Raw genomic sequence first — 20,878 nt, forward strand, 5'->3', positions numbered from 1 at the left:
TCTACCCCTTCACATCACCACCCATCGCTTCAGCTTGTCTCTCTACTACTACCGATCACTGGCACAACCGGCTAGGCCACCCTGGCGAGTCAATTTTGGATTTACTTCGTACTCGTTTTTCAATCCATTGTAATAAGTCTACGACCAAGTATTTTTTTTTACTTGTGTGAACTTTCTAAACACACACGTTTACCATTTTATGATTCTCACTCGGTTACCCTTGCACCTTTTGATTTAGTACATTTTGGTTAGTGGACTTATCCAATTTTGAGTAAATTCGGTTACAAATACTATATGGTCTTGATCGATAATTTCACTCATTATGTATGGGTGTACCCATTAAAATACAAATCAGAAACTTTTACCAATTTTTCCAAATATCATTGGCTTATTTCAACCCAATTTAATCGTAATATCAAAACCATTCAATGCGATCTAGGTGGAGAATTTTATAATCATAACTTCAAAACTTTTGCTGCAACCCACGACCTTACCTTTCGCTTTTCTTGTCCCCAAACCTCCCAACAAAATGGTCAGGCCGAACGGATGCTTCGTCGCTTAAACGACATCATCCTCACTCTTATGAATCATGCCCATTTACCCCCTCAATTTTGGGTAGAGGCTCTACAAACCGCCACTTATCTTCACAACATACTACCCACCAAACGCCTACAATTTTCCACTCCCACCTTTTCTCTATTTGGCTGACATCGTACATATGATCATGTACGTGTGTTTGGTTGCACATGCTACCTAAACTTGTCTGCTACCCAACCAAATAAACTCCACCCTCGTTCCACCAAATGCATCTTTCTTGGATACCCAGAAAACTTTAGGGGATATTGTTGTTACGACCCATCCTCCGACAAAGTCTATCTATCTCGCCATGTTACTTTTCACGAAAACTCGTTTCCTTTCTCCGAGCCCACACCCACCGTTCCTTACACCTATCAATTTCACGATGATCCTTCTCCAATAATAATCCAGACCCAAACCACTACTTCAACACACCCAATCCATAACCCCATACCTACTTCCACTCCCTCACCAAAATTGATAGCTTCGTTTTATTTACTTCTTTTTATAGTTTATTTTAGAACATTTCATTCGCATTTTAGTTAATTTCCATGCATATTTTCCTTTTTTGTTATTTTATGACCATTTCGGGTACTTTCTAGTTTCATGAGCATTATTGAAGATTTTTTTGTAGACTAGCGGTGCGGGATTTTAGGGAGGCGATTGGACTTGGAGGAAAACGAGGATTTTGTGCTTGATGGCTATGGAGGTGATTCATGGAATGGGCTTGTCAATTTATTGAAGGTTTGGAAGATTTGAACTTTAAGTTTGAAAGGCGCAGGAGAATTTTCAAGTGTGCGTAGATCGATGATCGGGAGTTTGCGGAAGCTTTGAGTGATTTGGAAAGGCACTTTGGGCTCAAATTGATGAAATCTTGAAGAAAAATGGGCTAGAAGCTGATTAGACTCGAACTGGGCCAATGGAATAGCTGAGGGGGCCCAAGACTTAAAGAAGCCCAAAAATCCGTCACTCACGCGACCCACGTAAGGTTTCCACGCGGCCCGCGTGAATTCCTGAAAGGGCATTTTCGGGATTTTGTTTGGAGCTCTATATTGGGAAGGTTGGTGTGCCTCTTTAGCCTTATCTTGAACATCTGATTTTGACACATTCTCTCTGGAGTTTTGGAGCACTTTGAAGACCAAGAACCCTCAAGAACTTCATCATTCTCACCTCTTGATTCTTGTTAAAATGTTGGGTACATTCTTTACTAACTTCGTTTTCTTAAGTTTAGCCATGATTGGCTAGACAAATTGTGGTTGACTTTGGTGAAATCTTATGACTAATTGTTGAATGTTGAAGACTCCATGAACTTGTGTTTGAATCTTCATGAAAATTTTTGTGTTTTAACATCTTATCATTAATTATATGTTTTTATTCATGAGTTTAAATGTGTTTGTGGTGATTAGTTGACTAATTTATTGATTAAGTAAAGGATCTTCAAATTAGCAAGCAACAAGTGATTTTTGTGTTAGTTTTACTTCACACAATCATAAAAACATTTTCCCCGACATGGTAGTGGAAGCTTTTGACTCCTCTTGGATTTGGTGACTTTTTAATTCTTAATGCTAGTTGACTTTCACTAATTACATGCTTAATGGAATTGGTGACTTTGACTAAGGAAATTGTTATGAGCACCTCTAACTATTTCAACAACTAAGAAAAGTCTAGGTAATCTCAAGCTTCTTGGATTACAGTAGCAAAATTAAGGATTTAAAACAAGTATTGCACCATTGGATTCTAATGATATATTCATCAAAAAGTCAAAGTGAGGAAACCTAAAGTCAACCATCTTTCTCTTATTGATTTTAAATCAAACTCTTGTTTTTGTTGAAATTGACTATTTAAATCTTAGTTTAATCCTAGTTTATTTCAAGTGTTTCAAAATATCAAAACCCCCATTTTTACTTTTATTGTCATTTTACAAGTACTATTACAAAGAGATTTTTCATAGACTCATAAATTGAACAAATCTCCATGGATACGATCCCTTTACCACTATACACTATTTTAGTGTAAAAGATATAGGGTTATTAATTTTGTTGGCCTCGACAACCACCAAAAATCCACCATAAATTCTACTCCTTCCCACCAATTAACATCCCCACCTACAATCACCTACACTCGACGTCATAAACCCACTCAGACTAATCATCCCCTTGCACCATCCCAACTGCCTTAGGCCACCCATACCAATCCAACCCCACCTACACCCTCCCTTCACCACATGCAAACACGTTTAAAAACCGGTTCCACCAAACCAGTCACTCGCCTCAATCTTTATGTATCCACCAACCCAAACAACTTATCTCCCTTACCCACCTCTTACAACCAAGCCTCTATATACCCTAATTGGAAACTTGCCATGGAAAATGAATTTTGAGCTTTACAGGAAAATAAAACATGGGAGCTCGTGCCTCGCCCCACTAATCGACCTGTCATACGTTGTATGTGGCTCTATCGCCACAAATTTAGATCTGATGGAACTCTTGATAGGTACAAGGCAGGGTTGGTTGTCAATGGTAAATCACAAACCGTGGGGGTAGACTGCACGAAAACCTTTAGTCCAGTTGTTAAACCGGCCACTATACGGACCGTGCTCAGTCTAGCGGTATCCAACTCATGGCCCATACATCAATTAAATGTTAAGAACACATTTTTACAAGTCGATCTTAACGACACAGTATATATGCATCAACCTATGGGTTTTATCGATCCTCAATTTCCTAAGCACGTATGCCTTTTAAAGAAATCATTATACAAGCTCAAACAGGCACACATGGCATGGTACAACAGATTCGCTACTTACATTTTATCTCATGGTTTTCAGTGTAGCACGTGTGATACATCGCTTTTCATCTATCACCGTGGTGATAAACAAGCTTATCTTTTACTCAACGTTGACGATATTATTCTTACCGCTTCAGATTCTATCCTACTTCGGTATATCATTACCACTTTATCAGCCGAATTTGCTATGACCGACTTAGGGGTCTTAGATCATTTTCTTGGTATTTCAACTACTGGAGACGACAAAGGTCTATTTCTTTCTCATGCCACATATGCCCGAGAAATGCTTCAACGCCCCGACATGACTAATGTAAAGTTGTGTGCTACCACGGGGGACACATCCACCAAACTCGGTGCTACCGAAGGAGATCTTCTTCCCGAAGCCAACTTATATCGGGCACTTGCAGGGGCTCTCCAATATCTTTCTTCACCAGGCCCGACATCACCTATGTCGTTCAACAAGTGTGCCTATTCATGCACGCCCCACGGCAGCCCCATTTTCAGTTTCTTAAACGTATTTTACGTTATTTAGTTGGGACACTTGACTATGGATTAAAAATTGTTTCATCACTGGCTCATTCACTGATTGCTTATTCTGATGAGGATCGGGGCGGTTGTCCGGATTCACGACGCTCGACCTCCGGGTATTGTGTACTTTTTGGGGAATAATTTAATTTTTTTGTCGTCAAAACGACAACCTACCGTCTCTCGTTAGAATGTCGAGGCAGAATATCGGGGAGTGGCTAACTGCGTTGCTGAAACTAATTGGCTCCGTAACCTATTACTCGAGTTATATGTTCCCCTAAAGACGGCTACCATCATATTTTGTGACAATGTCTCTGCCGTCTATCTATCAGATAATCCAATTCAACATCAACGGACGAAACACATCGAAATCGACATTCACTTTGTTCGGGAAAAGGTTCCGCTAGGTTAAATCCGGGCGCTTCACGTTCCATCTGCTTTACAATATGCAGACATTTTCACAAAGGGATTGCCTCGATAGCTTTATCAAGATTTTCGTTCCAGTTTGAGTGTTCGTTTACCTACCGCTCAAACTGCGGGAGAATATTAGAGACCGACTCAAGTCTCACAGTTAGAAAAAGATTGTATTTAATATTTATTGTTATCTATTCCTAAAATAGTGGCTGTATTTTCCTTGTAATTCTTCCCCTATATAAAGGGTTTTAATAATCAATACAGGGGATCGATTCCTTGAATCCTAATCTACTTTCACCCGGAACTTCAATATCTTGCTATTCGTGTCTTAAGCCTCACATGTAGTGTCACCGGATGTGAGAGAAACTGGAGCATTTTTTACCATACACACTCCCAGAAGAGGAATCGTTTGGAGCAACAAAGGTTGAATACATTGGTGTTTGTGAAATATAACATCAACCTTGATACACGACTTCAAAAGAGAAAAGAAAGAGGAGAGACCTATGATCCAATATGTTTGTCAGACATGGAGTCGGATGATAGATAAACGGCAGAGACATTGTCACAAAATATGATGGTAGCCGTCTTTACCCACATATCTTATGTGTTGGTAGAAGCCTATTATATGTTGGTAATTGTATTTACCAACACATAAATTAAGTGTAACCATGTGTTGGCTCATGACTGTAAATATATATACTTATCTACACATACGTTATGTGTGGGTATAGAGTTATTTATACCTACACATAAATGTGTGGATAAAACTAATAAATATGTGTGGATAGAAGTATTCTAAGTTATTAGAAAGATGACTTGGTAAATTACATAGACAATGATGTGACCGATGTCATGGACAATGACGTGTCAAGATAGGTGGCATGTCCATACAAAAATGTTGGTGACACGTGTCAGTAAATATGTGTAGGTAAAGATCTTTGTATATGTAGATAAAACAATTATGTGTGGTTTACATGTGTGGGGAAACTTACATATAAAATACGTCAATTATCAAAGGCAAATTAGATACAAATTACGATAATTAACATCATTAAAGAATAAAATGACGACAAATAAGAATTGTTACATTTTTGCTACACATTGGAAACATCAATAAAGATGTCTGCATAATTCAACTGTTTTACATACAAAGTAAACAATTAATCTCGAATATTGAATATATAAAAGAATAATAATAAAGATGTCTGCATAATTCAACTGTTTTACATACAAAGTAAACAATTAATCTCGAATATTGAATATATAAAAGAATAATAATATCTGATAGGAAAATCTCTTATTGCAAGTCTTGTAAACGTTTGAACTCATAGTAATTTGGTGCACTGAGTTGATCAAGTACCAACAAAATCTTCAACACAATCTTCTCATGACAACCGGTTGAGGTTTTCTTCTTCGTATTCAGAGATATGTTTTGCTTTCGAATATTCGGCATTGCGCAATGACAGGTTACTGAATCAGCTTGAGACCCGAAGCTTTCAAAAGACCCATACAATAAACCAAAAAATCATTAACAGTTACTTTTGTAATTAGTGCCCGATTATAGCTTTTTTACATAAGTATTCGTGAAGTGGTCTAAAGTAAATAAATGTGTACGCATATGGCTAATTAATTGACAAGCCTCAACTTGCTAAAATTTTGGCTTTACAACTTCAAATGATCATGCATTCAGTTATATACAACTAGGGGTGAGCAAAAACCGAACCGATAAAAGAAAAACCGCAAAAACCACAATAAACCGCAACCGAAAAACCAAAACCGACGCAAAAACCAATGATGCGGATTTTATTTTTTTGAAAAACCGAATTTATTGTTGCGGTGTGGTTTTTATCTAGAAACCGGACCACCAAAACCAAACCGCACCGCAAGCTTATTAACAATAAAATAAATGACTAATTTATATTATACAATTATACATTTTATTTAAAAAACTAATAAATTCTAATTTATACATATATTATATATCGAACTTGACGGTAATTAATAATTAGGTATTAGGTTTAATATTTGAGTTTGTCACTTAATGATTATGTGTAAAGTGTAAACACTATGTGAGCTACAAGTTGCAAACTTGTAACTTCTAAACACAAACCGAATAAAAAAATGAGCTTGAGAAAATGGGTTGCAAACGAAGTGATTAAGTAAACTCAAAATTACAACTTGTAAATGTGAGGAAACGAAATGACACTATGTGATACAATCATAAATTTTCACATGAACATCACGGTTAAAAAAGTCGTATCGGTGAAAATAAAAAACCGCACCATATGTTTGACTCGGTTTAAAACCGACACCGAACCGATACAAACCGAAACCGCACTCAAAAACCGCAAAACCGAACCATTGAAAAACCGCACCCACCGGTTTCTAGAATTCAAAAACCGCACCTTGCGGTTTGCAGTTCGGTTTGGCCCTAAAACCGCACCACGCTCACCCTTATATACAACAAAAAATGGGAAGATAAAAAGTTAAGACTACTATTGCTATATTATCTTCCAAAATTAGGTAAATAAGAACAATTGACAATGACTTGTATAGGGTAAACAAGAACAATTGGCAATTGCTCCTGTAGGAACCGGTTCGAGCAGATAACAACTCAAAAAAATAACAACCAGAACTTAAACCATTCTACTTAATTCTATACATGATATATATAGATTGGGATTTTATGCTTATAACAAAATAACAACAATTAGTAGCTACATAAACATATTATTCACAATGGATACCTAAAAGTAATAACATATGACTAAATATACCAAAAAAAAATGAATAAGCTCTTACCATGGTTGCCTCACTCTGTTGGTAAGTCTTTGCCCACTTTTCCGAACCAATAAAAAAGTAGAGTATAGCAACCATCAATGAAAAACAATACATATATAATATTGGAAAGTGGAAACCCTTGGAAAGATTATGCATCCCTATTTGTCATCAAACTTGTAGAGTGATTCATGGGCATACAATCGAACAAAAAAATCGGTTTCATCTACGTCTAGAGGATCCAAGCCCGTTTAAAGGTTTAAACGATATTAATCTTAATATCTAATTAGTCTTAAAATAGAAAAAGGAGATACAAATCTTAGAAAATTAGAAGAGAGCAGGGCTAGAGGAGGGAGTGAAATACAACCTGAATATCAACTGAATAATCAACTCCTAGTCACATAGATCATCCATGTAGTAGGCAATCAAGTTACGTAGGCTAATTTGATATAGGTCTAAAACCTGAAATCACGATGACGTGTTTAAGAGAACGAGAAGAAATATATACAACAAATGAACTTTCGTTCTGGATTCACCATCATGGAAGTAATTTCGTCCTGAATCTCTGCACACTGAGTTTAAACAAACAAGCAAACAAAATGCATATCAAATGCTTTAATCAGAAAACATATTAATTTAAAATATATGGTAGAAAACTAAAGAAAATACAAGCTAATGGTAGTTACAGGGGTGAAGGAGATGCACGAGGAAGCGGTGGATAACAGGGCTGCCATCGGTAAGGTGAGGCGTGGTAACACAAGGGTTCACATCGGGAATGGATTTTGGGTTTAATTGTATGAAGTATCTGAAATAAATATGGAGAATTAGTTGGAGCCTGGAGGGAATTAAAAAACGAAAAAAATTAAGGGGGAAAAGATGGAGGGAAAATAAAATTGAAAAATAATTTAAACAGAGTGGATGATGAGTAGGATTGTAGGAATGTAGGATCATATCTTAATCCGCGATGCAAATTTCAAAATCCTAATCTAATTTGTTTTCTAACTTTAATCAAAATTTTGTTTTTGTTATAACTATTTGGGATATGTTTCAAATTTCTACGTCATTTTTCTTTATTTTAATAAAGTTAAATCATTTTTACCGTAGGTTATAATTTATAAATATACTACCTATACATATATTATACTTTTAAATATTAAATACATGTGAATTAAACTACACTCGTCAAAGTATATTTAGATCAAAATTTGGTTATTTTACGTATGATAATTACACATTTCATTAACATGTAAATATTATATATTGGTGAAAAACTTAATGATTTTTCCAACCACACATTTAATTTTCAAATATGTATTGGTAGTAAACTTTCCACGTGATTTTTAGAAAAATAAAATAATTATTATTATTTTATTTAACTACACATTCGTATAGAAAAATAATATGTATTGGAAAAAGTTAACAAATTATCAACACATATATTGATTTTTTAAGTTTGTATGGGTAATTTACCTACACATTAATAAAATTTGTTATATGTGTGGATAAAAAACTTGTTACGAATGACCATATTTTTGGTAAAATTTACACACCAAAATAAAAGTGTCAATTAAAAAGTATTATCTACACAACGTAAGTTTTGACAATCACTAAAAACTATTATTTTCAGTTATCTACACATAAAAATATGTGTGGGTATTTTCCCACACATTAACATGTGTGGGTAACTTATGTGTAGGTAAATACCTTAATTTATTGTAGTACAAGCTTTACTTATTTGTAGGACCAATGAACCTGAACAAAGTGCATATGGAAAGGGATGGACGAATTCCAAGTGGAAGCCCACATAGATTTCGTCCATCAAGGGCTTTTGGAAGGATCTACTGGGCTGCTTGAAGGTTAAGTAGTCAGATTAGGGTTTTGACTAAAACCATAGGTGCTCAGCTATATAAGGGACCCCTAGGACTCCCAAAATCGGCCACTTGCTTCTTAAGGAATACCCTAGCCAATTTTTGGTGCCTCCCCTCTCTCTCATATTCTTCAAACTTGCTTTTGGTGTTTGCGACTCACTAGAGGTGCAACAATTGGGGCACTAAGCTCTTGAAGGTCAAGATCTACTAGCTACATTCATCTAACTTTGTTTTATCTTGTAAAATTCGAAAAATAGCATGCTAGTTAGAGTTCATGCTTTGGATAATTCAATATGTGTGTATAACTTGAGAAAAACCTAGATCCAAAGCATTAGGTTTGCATGTGCACCATAGGAATGATGTAGTGATTAAAACTCCTCAGTGGTATTAGAGCTTAGGGTGTTTTTCTGTTATATTTGATGTCATATTCATTTGTTCAAAGCTGAAAGAAGTCGAAATTTGGGAACTGCCAGATGAACTCGACGAGTCCATATGGGGACTCGATGAGTTGACTCGTTAGACTTCAAGATTTTCGAAATTTAAGCCTAAATTAGATTTGGATAATTACTATAAACTTATTTAACTGATAAAACTCTATTTTTACATTATTGTAATGAATATCATCATCTAATTGAAGGATAATTGTCAAATTTTAAGATAATTACTAGATTATGTGATAAACTAATTATTTGTAAAATTTGATTTGAATTATCTGGTTAAATAAAGTTAGATTAGGACAAATTGGTAAAAGATAAAATTATATGATTATTTTATTTGTTATAAAATTTGATCTAAAAGATTTTGAAAATTTTCAAAATTTGCCCTCAAGTTTTGGAATTTAAATTTTGATTAAAAGTTTTAATTTTGAAATATTAAACTCTAAAACCCTTAGTGTTTTAAAAAGTTTAAAATACAACTCTTATAATATTATAATATTACAAGCTTAATTATTATATATATATATATATATATATATATATATATATATATATATATATATATATATATATATATATATATATATATAAGATAAAGTCATTCTTACCGTTAGTTGGCCTTATTCACGAAGTCGGTCTATAATGGGGAGTATAAGGAAACTGCCTATAAAATGGTGATTGAATGGGTGTCCACTCTCACCCAACGCTTCCTTGATTGGTGGAGGGTCGTTAGCTGAACGGGTAGGATAAGACAACTAATTCTTCATTAATAAGTATAATAAATATTATAAAGTAACCAAATGTTTTTATAAATTCCCAATCTTAGTTACTTTAGGAAAAATGTGAAATAGATGCTATTCCGTGAAATTACACTTTGCACCTTACCAAGTCGTTAGTGGAGCGTGTGTGGTTAACCATCACACTAATTTGGGCTAGCAAGGGTGGCAAAGGGTGTCTCGATGTTTATCATAGATCAATGGAGCGTGCGTGGTTAACCGACACATTGATTAGGTGATAAATGACATCGAGAGTACGAAGCAATTTGCATGGTTATTCACACCTTGTTTGTGTTCCTCGGTATCCTAGTCACAAACTTGAAGGGCATAATCGAGCTTTAAACATGCCATTGAATAGTTCAATGAATCTCAAAAGAATCTAAGAATTTCAATTCATTTGAAACCTAATTGTCTATTTTCGTTTTTCATGGTGGAAATTGGTAAATCGTCATTTACCTACATTCAAATATTTTGCAATTGGATTTTGGCATCCCTCTTCCGAATTGTGAAATATTGTGTTGGGTCCTAGCCTTAATATTCATTTGGGTGTCATATTAAGGATTCTTATCTAATCTAAACTTTGTCTCTTTTCTTTTTCAGATGTTAGGCTCAAACTCCTCCAACGCTAACTCCTCGAACCCACTTTCTCTTTTGGGCATTTGTGGGAGGGTCACATTTGACGGGTCTAATTTCAATGATTGGATTCGCAACATTCGCATGGCCCTAAGGTACGAGGACAAGGAAGACATTTTCGACAAGAAACTCGTCGAGATAAATGAAAACACTGCTACTCCCCAAGAAATTCAAGAGTATAGGGCCCAATGCAAAGAGGCGACTAAGGTGTCGTGCATCATGGTAGCCACTATGACTCCCGAGCTTCAAAAGTTCTACGAGGACTACTGACCTTATGAAATGCACCAAGATTTGATGGAAAATTACCATCAAAGTGCACGTCAAGAAAGGTATGAGGTCGTTGCCTCGTTGATAACAACCAAAATGAAGGATGGAGAGTCCATCACGGCCCATTTGCAGAGGATGCAGAGATTTGTGGACCGTTTGATCAAATTTAATGTCAACTTCGATGAAGAGCTGGCGATTGACATTATCCTCCACTCTTTACCTCCTTGTTATGATCAGTTCAAGATGACTTAGGATATGAACAAGGACGAAGTGAATTTGAGCAAACTTCAAGGGTTGTTAAGAACTGCTGAAACTGGTTTGAAAGGCAAAGCTATCGCATCAACTCCTACTGCTGTTGCCCCTGTCTTGGCAATTGGACAAGGGAAAGGGAAAAAGAGGAAGGCTCCTTGTAAGAGCCACAAGGGAAAGTCTCATGATGTTTCCTCTTCAAGTGGAACAAAAGGTGGTTCTGCTGCTCCCTCGACCAATCCAAAAGAAGCAGAATGCTTCTACTTCCATGACAAAGGGCACTGTAAACGAAGTTGCCCAAAGTATCTGCAAGACATAAATGATGGGAAGATAAAGCCTAACTTCGCAGGTATTTACACTATTCAATCTAATAACTCATCAAATGCTAGTTCTTGGGTCCTCTATACAGGATGTGGTTTTCATATTTGTTCTGATTTGCAGGGTCTAAGAAGAAGTAGGGATGTGGAGCATGGGAAGATGAACCTGATCATGGGGAATAGGAAAGCATCGCCTGTCACCAAGATTGGAGTTTACTCTTTAGTGCTTAGTAGTGGGTTAGGGATAGAATTTAATAATTGTTGCTACTCGTCTGATATGGCGAGAAACATGCTTTCTTTTCATGGTTTGTATAAACAAGGTTTTAGATTTTTGTTCAATAATGAAATTGGTTTTATTAATGCTTTCTTTAATGGTGTTTTCTATTTTGAAGCATTAACTTGTAATGGTATATATGCAACTGTGATGGTTGTAGACAACTTAGGAAATAATGTGTTGAATATTGATTCGTCTAATGGTTTAGACAAGGCATGCGTGTGGCATTGTCGTCTTGGACATGTCAACAAGAAACTCATAGCCCAACTCTAAAAGAATGGGGTCTTGGAATCGTTTGACCTAAAGTCGGACGACACGTGCGAGTCTTGTTTCCTTGGGAAGATGACCAAGTCACCCTTCACTGGTTCATGTGAAAGGGGTGAGGGTTTGTTGGATCTCATACACACAGATGTGTGTGGGTCCTTCAGATCCACCACAAGGGATGCTAACCGCTTCTATGTGACTTTCACCGACATTATAGCAAATATGGGTATATCTACTTAATCAAGCACAAGTCAGAAACCTTTGAAAAGTTCAAAGACTTCAAAAATGAAGTGGAGAATCAATTGGGGAGGAAAATTAAGAGGATCAGATCTGATAGGGGTGGTGATTATCTTAGTATAGAATTCTACTACTATCTTAAGGAATGTAGAATTGTTTCACAATTGACGCCACTTAGAACACCACAACTTAATGGTGTGGCTGAGAGGCGTAATCAAACCTTGTTGGACATGGTTCGTTCCATGATGAGTCGAGCTTCGTTACCGATCTCATTCTGGGGTATGCCTTAGAGACTACCACCCATATTCTTAATCTAGTCCCAACTAAGAAGGTTGCCAAAAAACCTCACGAGATGTGGACAAGGAAAGTTCCCTCGTTGGCACATATCAAGGTTTGGGGTTGTGAGGCTTTCGTAAGACGAGAGACTCACGACAAGATTGAACCTCGTAGTGAGCGATGTATTTTCATCGGCTACCCACATAAATCCTTTGGATATCTCTTTTATACACTGAGTGACGATGTTGTCTTCATTGCGATGATAGTGGTTTTCTGAGAGAGAGAACTCATATGCCAAGAGGACAGTGGGAGGCAGATTGATCTTGAAGAGCTTCAAGAATCAAGTGATATAGGAACCTCAAACACTAGCGATCAACCCGAGGAGGAAACTCCTGTTTAACCGATTGACAAGTCCTTACCTCTGAGACGTTCCAGTAGAGTTAGTGTTCTACCCGTATTATATGGCTTTCATATAACTGTTGAGGGTGATACGTTTATTAGTGATAACACACTAGTAAATATGGATGAACCTAACAACTACAAGGAAGCCATGGCAGGCCCAGAGTCTACAAAGTGGAAAGAGGCAATGGACAACGAGATTTAGTCCATGTATGACAATCAAGTTTGGAACTTGGTTGACAATGTACCAGGTCGTAAGATAGTCGGGTGCAAGTGGATCTTCAAGAAGAAGACCGACATGGATGGGAAAGTGCACACATACAAGGCACAACTGGTTGCGAAGGGTTTCACTCAAACTCCGGGAGTTGACTATGATGAGACCTTCTCACCAGTGGCCAATATCAAATATATAAGGGTTATGCTGGCCATTGCTACATTTCATGATTATGAAATATGGCAAATGGACGTCAAAACCGCTCTCCTCAATGGAAAGTTGGCTGAGGATGTTTACATGAATCAGCCAGAGGGTTTTGTAGATGCAACGTACCCGAATAGAGTGTGTAAGCTTGAGAAATCCATCTATGGATTGAAACAAGCATCTCGCAGATGGAATCTTTGTTTCGATGAGAAAGTCAAAGAGTTTGGTTTTTCGAGAAGCGAGGATGAGTCCTACATATATGTCAAAGCTAGTGGGAGTATAGTTAGCTTCCTGGTATTGTATGTGGATGACATACTACTCATAGGAAACGACGTCCCGAACTTGCAGGAAGTTAAGTCCTGGCTTGGGAAGTGTTTCTCTATGAAGGACCTCGGAGAGGCTGCCTATATCCTAGTGATAAGGATCTTGAGAAATAGGAGTAAGAGACTAATAGGACTTAGTCAAAGTACTTACTTGGATAAAGTGCTGAAACGTTTTAGCATGGAAAATTCCAAGAAAGGGGAATTACCAATCCAAAGCAATACCAAGTTGAGTAAGACTCAAAGCCCGAGTACCGAAGCTAAAATAGCAGAAATGAGTCGAGTGCCATATGCTTCCGCCGTTGGCTCGATCATGTATGCTATGATGTGTACTCGCCCTGATGTGGCCTTCGCTTTGAGCATGGTCAACAGATATCAAGGGAACCCTGGTAGAGCTCATTGGATAGATGTTAAGAACATTCTTAAGTATCTGCGAAGGACGAGGGACTGGGTGCTCGTAATTGGTGGATGTGAAGACTTGAGAGTCACAGGGTATAGTGACGCCAGTTTTCAGACCGACAGAGATAACTTCCACTCTCAGTCAGGCTGGGTATTTACCCTGAATGGAGGAGCGGTGACTTGGAAGAGTTCCAAGTAGGAGATTGTAACTGATTCAACGTGCGAATCAGAGTACATAGCAGCGAGCGAAGCATCGAAGGAGGCGATATGGTTGAAGAACTTCATCGGAGACCTTGGAGTCGTACCATCCATAAAGGAGCCTATGGATATTTTCTGCGATAACGAAGGATCGGTTGCCTTAACCAAGGAACTGAGGGATCATGGAAGATCCAGGCACATCAACAGAAAATACTACCTCATCAGACATCGAGTAGAAGAGAGACTCCTCGTAGTAAAGAGGGTATTGTCAGAAGAGAACCCAACAGATCCCCTCACAAAGGGTCTCAGCAGGGTTAAGCACTTACAGCATGCGAGGAGCATTGGGCTGAAGTACGATATTAGTTTTAGTGATCAGATAGTTATTTAGAAACTTGTAATCGATAAATTGTAGTTGACATTTGATGATTAAATAAAGGAGCTTTATTTATGGGTAATGTTACTATCTTGTGTTGATTATTTACTATTGTTTCATTTTGCATGTTTTGACTTCCATAATAATAAGATTATTCAAACATTCCACAGTCAATCATACTTTGGAAGTAGGTTATGAGGTTAGACTGTCATGCATTGGTTTGTAGATTGTCTAAGTTTTTAGACAGAGCAAATGTTTGCTACAACGTTCATGAGTGCTCCTAAAATAAGATTTGAGTATTGGATCAAACCCATGCTCATATGAATCACTTCATGGAAAATGTGACGAGTGATTATGAGACGATAATATCGTATATTATTTAAACCGAGATATATGATTTGTTGTTTACGAGTTGGTTATACATTGATAATGCGTAAACGCATCAGTAACTTGATGTTATAAAACGTATTGTTGCTTAAATTCAATAAGTGAATAGTACAAGCATATAAGTCAAAGTTTATCTATTCCTTTTATCCTAGGAGGTTAACAGCTATATCTTAAGCCACTCGATGATTTTGTGTTGACTTATGTGTCGGACCTGATCAGGACTGAATTGATGTGTTCAATTAAGTTCTATGTCAAACAAATCAGAAATCGGGAAACAAACTGTTGGACATTGAGTATGACTCTATTCCATGTCTTTGTCCACATGATATCTTGAGAACGGAGGACTACATGATCCCTTACCTAAAGGACACGTTATTGACTAGGTCAAAGTTCGTCAGCGACTTTTGAGAGCTATGATTGCTAATCGGATATTGAAGTTGCATTGGCAGTTATAGTTATTAGACTTATCGGATTAGGTGTCTAAGCCCATAACTATAATTGGTATGTACTTGACCCAATAGTAGCATGGTCCTTTTGGGTTGCCTTCACCTTAGCAATTTGATAGGATGAATTATAGAGAAAGAGGTTAATTGTGATTTATTAATATATTATAAGAATAATATATTAATTGAGAAATCATATTATTTAATTAGTATTGATCAGAAATTAATTTGGAATTAATTTGGTGATCAAAAGAGACTAATTAAATTAAGGGGACTGATATTGTAATTATAAGATAATTGCATTTTGGGCAGGTGGATCCCTATGGAAAGGGATGGACGAATTCCAAGTGGAAGCCCACATAGATTTCGTCCATCAAGGGCTTCTAGAAGGATCTGCTGGGTTGCTTGAAGGTTAAGCAGTCATATTAGGGTTTTGGGTTGAAACCTTAGCTGCTCAGCTATATAAGGGACCCCTAGGACTCCAAAAACCGGCCACTTGCTTCCTAAGGAATACCCTAGCCGATTTTTGGTGCCTCCTCTCTCTCTCATATTCTTATAACTTGCTTTTGGTGTTTGTGACTCACTAGAGGTGCAACAATTGCGACACTAAGCTCTTGAAGGTCAAGATCTACTAGCTACAAGTCTAAGGTATTCATCTAACTTTGTTTTATCTTGTAAATTTCAAAAAATAGCATGCTAGTTAGGGTTCATGCTTTGGATAATTCAATATGTGTGTATAACTTGAGAAACACCTATATCCAAAGCATTAGGGTTGCATGTGCACCATAGGAATGATGTAGTGCTTAAAACCCATCATGGATGATGTTGAAACACTATTTCATCAATTTAAGAAAAAATGAAAATTTTGGACCATATTTTTGGGATGTTTCACCTTTTTTCGATAGATATGGATTTTGGAGACATTCCCAGATGCAACACAGTATTATGTTCAAATGTCGGAATAACTGCTACGAATGAGGTCGTGGAGAAGAAAAACACCATTATCTTTGGTTTAATGTTGTCAAATAATCAACGTGTCTGTGGTATGGTTTTTTATATTAAATTATATATAGTTACAAATTCCAATGTTCTTGCATGTTAAACTAACAATCTGATTTTTGCAGCCTAACAACCAGCCTGTTGTTGTCGTGGCAAACGAGACGGAGATCATGGAGCCATTTTATATTCTCTATGTGAATTTGACTCTTAACCATGAAGGATCTCCTCCACGGCATCAAATTCCACCACCTATTGTTGCCTCGCCTCCTCGAAGAAAGAAGTACAAGTCGGAAACATATTCGACTGAAACGGCCACAAATGCTTCTACCTCACAACAGCCTCAAGTAGTAAGAAGCTATATATGAAGCGACACATCAACAAGGTCGGTAAAGAAGAAGAAGACGAGAAAAAAGACATTCGTGAAGCGTCTAATAGGCGTTGTGGCTAACTTAACTTCAAAAGTAGACAGTGTATTATAGAAAAAAGATAAACCACATAAAGGGTTTTGTAACGCCCCATTCCTGGTACGAAAGTAATTCTCTAAATGTGCATTTTATAAGAGCTACTCGACGAGTTGGTAGCCCTAACTCGTCGAGTAGATGCGAGCTGGACCGCGGGGACTAAGGGGTCTACTCGACGAGTCAACGTATGGACTCGGCGAGTAGGTCCATCATGTGGAAACCCTAATCCTTAGGGTTTGCACCCTATTTAAGCAACATTATGGACCTCTACCCCTGCCTCCATCACCTCCACAGTCCATTCTCGAAACCCTAGCAACCATTGAGTGTTCTAAAGCTTTTCTTACCATTTTGTGTGATTTGAAGTTAGGAGAAGGAAGAGAACTATTGGTGATTCAAGAAGAGGCAGGAGATCCAGAGTTTTTGTAACATTTCAGAGCCGTTGAAGGTATAAAGCTTGTACCTTGGTTTATTTTTCACTTAGATCTTGTTGGAAGCTTGTTGTTGTCACTTTTGGGTCATTTCTAAGCTAAATTTCGAGTAGAGAGATTTTGGGACTGAAAGGACTTCAGATCTAGGCACTCTTGAGCTCCAGAAGCTCAAAGTTGCCACCTTTATTCGACCAAGATCCCATTCTATGCCCTAGACTCTCATTTTTAGCTTGTTTTGGGTGATTTAGCTTCATAGCATCATGCATGCACGTAAAGTTAGCAACTTTACATGTTATGCTAACCTAATTAGTCCAGATCTATGAATTAGATGCAGTAGAATCACTTAGAATCGATTGTATAATCTGAGAATGCAGTGGACTCACCGAGTTGTTCTTGGGACTCGACGAGTCGGGTCCATGTCCCTAAACCCTTCTGTGATTATGAGTGAAACCACTGAGTTAAGGAGATGACTCAGCGAGTTGGACATGAGTGAGACTCGGAAGTAAAAGAACTCGACGAGTCCAAGGAGGAACTCGACGAGTACAATCGAGATATCCCGATGTTATGACAATTTGAACTTGACGAGTCGGTGGAGGGACTCGGCGAGTTGGGTTGACTGAGGGCTGACGTTGACTTTGACTTTGACCAGGGGTAAAGTGGTCATTTTATCCATAAAGGAATCCTCAGTTTTTGACTTATTGTTATTTGGTCATAATAGCCGGAGAGTAGTTGGAGCAGCAGACAGAGTTACTGTGCAAGAGTTTTTCAGTATCCAGACTGAGAGGTGAGTCTTCCTCCAGTAGGAACGAGTCTACAGCCACAATGCCGGCCCGTCTAGATAGTAGTAGTTCCGGATGTAGGTCCGATGCCGCGGGTTAGCCCGATGCAGTTTGTATGTTTTCGGACTTCGGTCCGATGTCGAGGTGGTCCCGAAAAGTAGTTATGTATGCTTGATGTCTTTGTGATTCATTCATGTTATTTGCTATGTGTTATGTGTACCGGGGTAAGCCCGATGTCGGGGCAAGCCCGATGTATGCTAGATTATATGTTATGATTATATGTTCCAGACTTCGGTCCGATGTCGGGGCGGTCCCGATGCAGAATATGTGATTATGCTATGTGTTATGATATATGTATGCTATGTATGTGTCGGGGTAAGCCTGATGCCCGATGCGGTCGGATGCCAGGGTGAGCCCGATGCCGGATAGGGGTCCGATGCCGGGATTCGTCCCGATGCAGTTGGGAGTAGTCCCAGAGTTATGTGATTATGTGATATGTGATGAGTATGGTATGTGGTAGTTTGGGGGAGCTCACTAAGCTTTGTGCTTACAACTTCAGTTTTGGTTTCAGGTACTTCAGCTAGTGTAGGGAAGGGCTCGGGATGATGGCATAGCACACACCACAGTCTTTTGGCCTGGGAGTTCACTATGATATTTTTATCACTTGTTTTGATACAATATTTGACATGATGTTTTGAGATACATGACATATGATTTCTTATGATTTTTAATGACTTATGGTTTTAAATTAAATATCAAAACGAAATTTTTGGACCGTGTTTTTGGGATGTTTCAGGTTTAGTGGGGAGGACATGGTAAATGAAGAGGAGGAAGAAACATATTACCATGGTACGGAGTTGAATTATGATGATACATTTATTCATGGTTTGGATGGAGAAGTTGGGCCTACAACTATGGGGCAATATGTTGAGCCGTCACCGAATGTGGTTCAACATCACAAAAAACAGTCACTCCTATTGTTAGGCTGCAACGAACGAGGGGTCTTTCACGGTATCAGCGGACACCATTCACAGTGATATTAATCTAATCTAAATTTAGTGTATTTATAAAATATTACATTGTTGATAATTAATTAACATTTTAATTTTTTAGATGGACTCCATGCCAAAATTGAAGAAAATCACCAAACCAAGGAAAAAAGAGCAGTGGGGTGTCTCCAAAAAGCAAATGAAGACATTGTGAATGAAGACATTAGTGATGTTTCAAATCATCTACTTTTAGACAGTCTTTATGCTGCTAGTACGTTGGGTTTTTGGAAAGAATGAAATATGATCTCTTCCAACCTCAACACTACACACTGGCTGCATATACTCCCACTGGATGTGAAGTTTTGGTCAAGGTTACTTGCATTTACTGACTTTGGGTGGCTAATTTATTCGGTAATATTTGTTAAATTTTAACTACTTTTTTAGACGATAATTTATATAAATAATTGTAACATTTTTATCTTAAAATGTACAACCTATTGCAATATGGAGTGCCTTGCTCATGGAAAGACGGCTGACGAACTCAAGGTGAACGATATACCATGTTGTCGTCCATGGACATGTACCATTTTACGGAGCTGTTGCATTAGACTGATTTGCTGCATTCGAAGAAGCTGGTACATTGGACGCCATTTTGTGAAAGGATCCCTTTTGTGAATAAAAGATGTGAATTTCATATACATACATGCTTTATTATATAAAAAGATAGGTTACACGGACTGCCAATTTACTTCCGCATACTGCCAAGTCAGTTATGCAGACTGAAAAGTCAGTTACACGGACTGCCAGTAGACTGCCAAGTCAGTTATGCAGACTGGCAAGTCAGTTACGCAGACTGCCAAGTTACTTCCGCGGACTGTAAGTCAGTTATGCCGACTGACAAGTCAGTTACGTGGACTGCCTGCGTTCTGCCAAGTTACTTCCGCGGACTGCCAAGTCAGTTATGCGGACTGCCAGTGGACTACCAAGTTACCAGTGGACTACCAATTTACTTCCGCGGACTGCCAAGTCAGTTATGCGGACTGACAAGTCAGTTATGCGGACTGCCAGTGGACTACCAAATTACTTCCGCGGACTGCCAAGTCAGTTATGTGGACTGACAAATCAGTTATGCGGACTACCAGCGAACTGCCAAGTTACTTCTGCGGAGTTAATCGGTGTATAAACTGACATTATGAGTTTATATAAAAAATATATCCTTTTTCAACTTCATTATGAGTTCATCCTCAAATTTTCAGATTTGCTCCTACAACGAAGTTGATTATTACTACTGTGATCCGTTCAACCCTTTTGTTACAGCCTCTTCGGAAGGGCCATATATGTCCAATGAAACTATGAAAGAATTGTAATGGGTTGAAGAACCATAAAAACAGGATAAACAGTCATCCTGGGATCTTACTAAACGTATTGAGTTCATTGCATCATAATGCAAAAAGGCCGAACAATGGATATATATCAAGAAAAAGAAAATCAAAGAGCATGAAGAATGGATCAAAAAGACTAAGAAGAGTATCTAAATGATTGAAAAATGGGTTGCTGAGAAGGATGCCAAGATGTTAGATGTTAGTCTGCAAAAGGATCATTTTGAA

The sequence above is a fragment of the Lactuca virosa genome, chromosome 8, assembly GCF_052849685.1.
Source record: "Lactuca virosa cultivar CGN04683 chromosome 8, Lactuca_virosa_CGN04683_v6, whole genome shotgun sequence".
Classification (NCBI taxonomy): domain Eukaryota; kingdom Viridiplantae; phylum Streptophyta; class Magnoliopsida; order Asterales; family Asteraceae; genus Lactuca; species Lactuca virosa.